The sequence below is a fragment of the Chrysochloris asiatica genome, unplaced genomic scaffold, assembly GCF_000296735.1.
Source record: "Chrysochloris asiatica unplaced genomic scaffold, ChrAsi1.0 scaffold00048, whole genome shotgun sequence".
NCBI classification, from domain to species: Eukaryota; Metazoa; Chordata; class Mammalia; order Afrosoricida; family Chrysochloridae; genus Chrysochloris; species Chrysochloris asiatica.
The window spans coordinates 15618113-15626093 of record NW_006408566.1 but is presented as its reverse complement, the minus strand read 5'-3'; positions in this window follow the sequence as shown (position 1 = coordinate 15626093).

Genomic DNA, 7981 nt, shown 5'->3' with positions numbered 1-7981 from the left:
CATGTGAGTAAAGTTTTACTAAAGGTAATACAGAAATGGCTGCAAGCATACGTTGACAGAGAACTTCCAGAGGTTCAAGCCAAATTCAGAAGAGGATGTGCAATGAGGGATATCATTGCTGATGTCTCATGGATCGTGGCAGAAAGCAGAGAATATCATAAAAATATTTATCTGTGTTTTATTGTCTATACATAGACTTTTGATTGTGTGGATCATAACAAGCTATAGACAACATTGTGAAGTATGAGTATTCCAGAACACTTAATTGTGCTCATGAGGAATCTGTACCTGGACCAAGAGGCAGTTGTTAGAACAAAATGTGGGAACACTGAATGGTTTAAATTTAAGAAAGGTGTGCAACAAGGTTGTATTCTTTCACCATACTCATTTGAACTGCAAGGTCGGCGGTCCAAGCTCACCAGCTGCTCCTAGGAAACCCTTTTCAGGGTCGCTATGGGTCAGAACTGACTCAATGGCACTTGACAACAACATTCAGCCTATATGCTGAGCAAATAATCTGAGAAGTTGGGTTATTTGAAGAAAAATGCGGCATCAGGATTGGAGGAAGACTCATTAACAACCTATGATATGTAGATGATGCAATCTTGCTTGCTGAAAGTGAAGAGGACTTAAAATACTTACTGATGAAGATCAAAGAGCACAGCCTTCAGAATGGATTGCATCTCAATGTAAAGAAAACAAAAATCCTCACCACTGGACCAATAAACAGCATTCTTATCAAGGGAGAAAAGATTGAGGTTGCCAAGGACTTCATTCTTATTGGATCAACTACCAACACTCATGGAAGCAGCAGTCAAGACAGCATATGAGTATCGCATTAGGCAAATCTGCTGCACAAGAACTTTTTAAAGTATTGAAGAGCAAAGGACTTGAGGACTAAGGTGTGTCTGACCCAAGGTATGGTATTTTCAATAACCTCATATGCATGTGAAAGCTGGACAGTGAATAAGGAAGACTATAGAAGAATTGATGAGTTTGAGTTATGGTGTTGGAAGAGAATATTGAAAGTGTCATGGGCTGCCAAAAGAACAAACAGATCTGTGTTAGAAGAAGTATAGCCAGAGAGTTCCTTGGAAACCAGGATGGCCAAACTTCATCCCTCTCATACGTCGGACATATTGTCAGGAGGGACCAGTCACTGGAGAGGGACATCATGTTTGGTCAGAGAAAAAGAGGAAGGTCTCCCCCCTCCCTGAGTGAAATGGATTGGCAAAGTGTCAGCACCAATGGGCTCAAGCATGGCAACAATTGTGAGGTTGGCCCAGGACCAGGCAGTGGTTCATTCTGTTGTGCATATTGTTGCTATGAGTTGGTACTGACTCAATGGTACTTAACAACAACAACAACAAGAAGATCACAAAGCCTTGTTCCAGTAGAACTAGGCAGAGAACAGTTTTGGTTACTTTAAATCATATATGTTGTTTTTGTTGTTGTTGTTGTTGGTTCTGACTCATAGGGTTTCTGAGGAGTGAATAGTAGATTTTAAATGCCAGTCTTGTGGTTCAAATATCTTGTGGTCAGGTGCTTATGCTATAGTGACACACCAGGACTCCATATATTCAAGTGTCAAAGTATTATGCCAATGGAAGTGATGAAGGCCTTCGGATAAAATGCCAGTGGTTTTCTAGAGCAAAGGGGCAAACTTACAACAAAACTTGTCTAACACCAGCAGCAGTCATAGTATTATACTTTTCTGTCATGCTGCGTCAGTTAGAGTGTTGTAAAAAGTAAGACTGCGGCCCAAAAAATGTGATTCAGAATGTTATTTTCCACTAACCTCTGATTTAAGGGTGCAAGGTCCTGTTATCAATTAATTAATTAGGTACCTTCTCCAAGGACAGTGTAGAACATGAGACAACTGTCAGTTTGCTTCCTATGCCTCAGGATTTCTTATTGAATAATTTTTATCAGGTGAGCTAAGCACACATTTTTTTGTAACTCAGTTATTCAGCAAAATGTCCTAAGCTGCTTAACTGACACAAAGCAAAAACATTAACACACACACACACATACACTAGTCTGGTCTTGAAGCTTTCTATTTAAAGGGACACTCCCTACATTTAGAGTTGCCTACCCCATACCAACACCAAAGTGTATTTTGTTTAAAACAAATACATAAAACAGTGACATTGAAATATTCTGATTACTGTTCTTAAAGAGTCTAGGTTAATGAAATGAGATGAGCCTGAGAGATGAAGGACTTCACATTCCAATGAGCATATTTTGAAAGCTTCCTTTTAGCCCCCGTTAAATAGCAAAACTCTTATAGCCTATTTTCTGGAGGTGTGGGGTAGGGTAGCAAGCACTCTTGCTAAACTTGTGGAATCCAGGTTTTGTAAGGCTATTTACAAATCAGATGCTGGCAATAAAATGAGAATTTCACTGTATCTCCTGTTTTTAAAGAACAGCTTTATTCTTGAGTGAGGCCATCTAACATTTTTATATTCATTCATGTGCAGAGAATAGACCACTGTCTTCTACTATCTGAACCAAGGGTATAAGGCTTTATCACTGCTTTATTTCTCTGTGACATTTTGCACTCTCATGATTTAATGCTCCAAAGAGGATCTTTAACTCTTGGTATACACCAGTGCAAATAAAGGTTAAATCTCTTACTAACCATCATGAACTAGCCTAATAACTCACAAGAGGCTCTGGAAAAAGAAAACGAGAAAGCAGGTGTGCAGAGTAGACTGAAACGTGCAAACTCTCACAACCACAGGGACATCTTCTCACATCTCCCTCAAATGGGCCGAGAGGTCCGCCTGCAGGGGAACTTATACTGAGCCAAAAGCAGGATCCTCCGAGTGGGGCCTAGTAACACAGGGGTTTTTCTTTAGAACTGTGTCCGGACCGGAGCTTGCGCTGAATGCCAGGGCTCCTATTGGCCAAACGCCCTGGGGGAGGAGACTCGCGGGGAGAAAGATGGGAGGAGGGGAGATGGGGGCAAGGCCTTTTCCCTGCCCCCTCCCTGGCCCCCCTCCGCAAGCTGCCGCCTCCTGCCTGGTTACTATGCAAATTGCAGCGATTGCGGAAATAAACAAGGGGGTAGGGCGAGGAGAAAGGGACTGCCGAATCGATTGCAACTTCTGCAAAGTCTTGTACAATCCAAAGCACACAAGGCAAAACCAGAGAGAATCTGAGAAAACCAGACAACCCGTGTTGGATCGCTTTCAAAGGAGGAGTGAGAGACAGTGAGAGGGGGAGTGAGCGCGCATTGCAATTGCAAAAGCCATCTGATTTGTAGTAAAAAAAAAAAAAAAAAATCTCCAAGAAGCCTGCAATTGGCCAACTGCTTTTTAAAAAATCTCTTCCGGGTTCTCAACGGTTCCAAGTTTATTCAGATATTTTTTAAATGCAAAAAAAAAAAAGGTGACAACAAATGAAGCAATTCGTCTGAGCATTTTAAAGTTTCTCACGTACTCTTTTTACATTGCAATGGTACGTGGTACATCTTAAACTTTCTATTTTGCATATATACGGTGTGCGTTATATAAACAATAATGGCAGAATGATTTTGTTTAGTGGTTAAGACTTTACATTTTTTGTAGCTTGCATATGCATTTAAGTGATTGCTGGGTAAATGTCTATTGTGATGGGTTTTTTTAAAGATGTAGTTTTGTGGATGGCTTTCTTGCTACGTGCATCAGAGACTAGGTTTCCTTTTTTTTTTCCCCGGGATTTGAAAAAACTGCTGAGGTTGACAGATTTTTTTTTTTTTTTTTCTCCTAGCGCTTGCTCGGTTCTAGAAAGGGAGGGAAAAAAATATCCTGTACGTGCTCGATTCTGTAAAAACACGTCTGGCTTTTGCAGTCAACCTACCCCGAAAAGAAATGTCTGGACCCGGAGAATAATTGACGATTCGATCCCCTAATCAATGGGACAAACATGAGAGATTGACAAAAGTTTTATCCAATCATGAGGAAGCTTTGCTGTACAATGGTTCGCAGTAGCCAGAGGGGGCGGGGCAGAGGACATTTGAAGTTCTCTGCGCCTCTGAAGGGGATGGTGTGGTTCAAGCTGTCAAAGCTACATGCTCTTCCGGGTTTAGTAAGCACAATAGGAAAGAGTTTTCAAGTTTAAGAAACAAAAAAGCTGATTAGGAGATTTTGTATAAAACTTATACTTTCTTCGTTGCCTTTTGGAGAAAGTCAGGAAAGTCCAGCTAGAGAAATGTTTAACTTTGAACGAATTTTTTTTTGTTGTGTTTGGGAAAGTTTCTGTTTTGGAAGATGAAGTTCAACATGGCTTTAAAACGTGATTGAGTTGTGAAGCTGTAGTGAGCATTGGGAAGTAGTATATTGCATAGTCAGCATTACAAAAATCCTGAACAATGACTATCTTAGAAGCTTTTGCTTTTCAAGTACTTTGAAAGAATGTGGAAGCCTCTCTCCTAGAACTCTAAACAGCAGTTTTAAGGGGGAGAGTGTTTCACATGTGGACTGACAGCTGTTTTATGCATTTGAAAAGGACAAGAGTGGTGATGGTGGTTTTTCTTGAATTCTGCTGTTTAAGTATATGGCCAGTAGCAAATAGAACAGTAAGATTGGCCAAATTCACATTTCTTCATGTTACAGTACTGCTGTGGAAGTTGTGAGAGTGGGAGATTACTGATTTGCTGTTGCTGGAATCTGGTGGTAGACAAGTTCTTGACACCAAACCATTAGAAACCAGCTGCAGTAGCTTGTCTTGGAGACAGTAACTGGCAGCGTCTGACTAAACTATGTCTATCTCCTCCCACTCTATGAGCAGTGTAGACACCTTATTCTGTGGAAGAGTGAATGGAAAATAATAAGAGCTCTTTCCCATCTTTGAGTTAAATTCCCTTTGAGTTATTTCCCAAGGCTTGAGGCCTTCAAATCAAATCTGGTTTGGAAATTTGATGTAAAAATCCAGTTGGATGCTCAGTTCAGTAACATGATTCAATTTAGGATTGTATGCATGCAAGAACAATCTGCACACAAGTGACCAACAGGTCAAAAATAGGGAAGAAAATGTTGGAAAATGCTAGTTAATAAAGTTAGTCTTGGTAAGAACTACAGAGTTAATGGTGTTATCACTTGTGAACCCAGTTTTATGTTCACTGCTTTGGGCATTAAAATTTAAATCATATTAATAAGATCTTCCTATTAAGTAACCTTCCAAATGAGAGGTATTTGAGATGTACATATAAGTGAAACCTTATTGACGTAATTTATATATCTAAGAGGATTTCACTAAAGCTGGCAAGGTAACGTTTCTGCAAATAAAACACAGTAAATGCAAGGCTGGGCTCTGTGCCAAGAAGAATATGGATAGCAGAGAGCATGACAGGAGCCTCCTTTGCACAGACAATCCTATTTCAAGGCAGCCTCCTAGCACTTGCAAAATAAATGACTGGAGTGGTTATTTCCAATAAGGGGGTTATCCTTCCTAACAATGGGGTATTTATCTGATTGCAGTAAACTAGTTTTCATACTTCACCTGTGTTTCCCACACTGCTTTCCTCACTATCTTTTCTTTGCTCTCCTCTGGCATCCAACCTGGTTCTCTCTCAAGTGTCTTAGCTTCTTTGTGAACTCTGGACAAGGATTTACTTTTGCAACTTTGGAAGAGGAGAAAGAGTTGGAAATGCTTTTTACCCGTAGACTACCCTTTGAGGAACATCTGTTTCTTTGTGTGTGTGTTTAAATTTATGCCTGTTGGAGAGAAAGTTACCAGAAGCCTTTCTGTAACTGTAACTCTTCTACTGTATTTTTCTCAGTCTTGTTTCCAAAGGCTGTAGCTGGAACTGTGCTTTGTAGTGTTTCCCCCGCCTCCCTCCCTCCTCCGCGGGGGAGGGGAGCGGGAGCTGGCGGAGATAGCAGAGAAAGCAGGAGCGGATGTGAAGGGCTTTGGTGCTGAACTTGGATCCAGCCTTTGCCTAGAGGGCGCAAACAATCGTCCCATATCCAAAAGTCTTACGAAGGGCGCCAAAAGTTACTTAAGATAATAGTGCTAACCGCAAAAAGCTGGAAATCGCGGGCACATCGACTGCTGCAACAAAAGAAGTTTTAAAAGTAGAAATATCAGCATTAAATTACTTTTTCCCATCTTAAAGAAAAAAACAGGCGACGTGCCAATTCATTTTTTTTTTTTAATATTTTTTTTTTTCTATGAGCTTCATCTAAAAGTAAGAATCTGTGCTGTTTTGGAAAGATGCAGATATGCACTTTATCTTTTAAAACACCAAAAGAAAGATTTTAATCTGTTCTGGAAGAGAGCTTCCCAAGAGTATACACTCTAAACAATAACTTCTCGCTGTGCCTCAGTTACATGTTGGGACTGTCAGCCAGAAACTTCTATCGAGGAAACTTGGATCGCGTTGAAGTTATAGATCCTAGCAAAGGTTTTCGTGGCCAGCCAGGGATGTTGTCTTTGTAACTCGGCTTAGCATTTAGGACATTTCTCCCAAACTGTAATCCAAGAGGAACTAAGGAAAAATAGCTGTTTAGGTAGGATAAAAATGGGACTGCCTCATTTAAGGTTTAAATCATTATTTCCACTTACCCTTAGAAAATAATCTGAGAGATTTCCAAAGATACTCAGAAGAGGAGGGTAGGAAAGGTCTCTTGAGCATTTGGGAGTTATTTTAGTAATAAATGAAAAAGAAAAAGCACAGAAATAACTTTGGATATAAGCAGAGCATTTCAGAGGAGTTTATTTTGCTCTTTCTCATAATTTTTACCCCTCATTTAAAAAAATGTATAGTAGGTTTGAGTAAGAGTGGTCTTAACACATCACTGGCAAAGTGTACGCTCCTACAGGAATTTCCTCTTTTTTTGAGCTCCTTGAGCTATGTACAACTGCCCTCAGGTGCAGATACCCCCGTCTGCCTGCCAGTGTCTTTCAATGTGATGCCCTCCTACTCCCTTTTGGAATTTTGAGAAGAGTTTGGGAATGTTGCAGGCTTTATTCTGGAATGAGTGAGAGAAGGAAGGGAAAAATGGGGTGAGAGTTTGGAAGAGAGGTGTACTTATTTCCAGAAGAGAGGAGAGCCCAGAGAAAAAGTATGAGGTTAAAAAAAAAACTGGAAAAGCAGGCTTATTGGCAATTTGCCAAACCCTAAAAACCACCCCCCCTCTTCTGCCAAAACAATACTTTAGCAAACCTAAAATAATTGCAGGAAGCTCTTTTCCATTTTAAGAACTATTACCTGGGGGAGAGAAAAAGGGGATTCTTAAAAGACACCTTTCCAGACGTACCCCTTGAGCGGGGACGGTAGTGATAGACTATGTATGTCTAGTTCTGGAAACGCGTTTGTGGACCACGGCATCTCTCTTCCCCAAGGGGACATCTCTTTCATCATTTCTTTCTCTTAAAAAGAAAAAGATTTTTCCCTTCTTGTTTCTGAACGTGTTGGAACTTTTTGTATGGCGTCTGTGTTCAAACCTACTACTCAGTTTCACAGTCCTGGGAGGGAGAATGCTCCTTAGTCTCCGCCTCCCTTTTTCCAGACACCCACCTCCCCAAATCCGGTGAATCTTCTGTGTGAAATGACTCCCCACTACCCATGCTTTTGAATACCATAAAATTGAAGCTGTGCAAAGTTTTCAGGATTTTGTGCATAATTAAGTCTACCGACGAATCAATTCCCATAGAAAGCTTCGTTGGAGAGATTACATTGCTTAGATCCATACCGCATTTCAGAAAGAAAAAGTTACCTAGGAGGTCTGATTTTAAAACAAATTTGCATATATGCAAATCTCCCGCCTAGTATTCTCCTAGGTTCTTGATGTGCCCAATAGTGGTCCGACGGGTGCAGGGCAACCGGGTAAAGTTGCCCAAACCCTCAAAAGAAGACCGCAAAGGTCTGCGGTGGGGGTTGGGGGATGGGGACGAGGAAAAGTAGTTTTGTTTGTTTAAGCACATCCTGTGGCAGCCTATAGCTGCCCGAGAGTACAGACTGTAACTGCTGCTCACTGCGTTACCCAGTAATGCG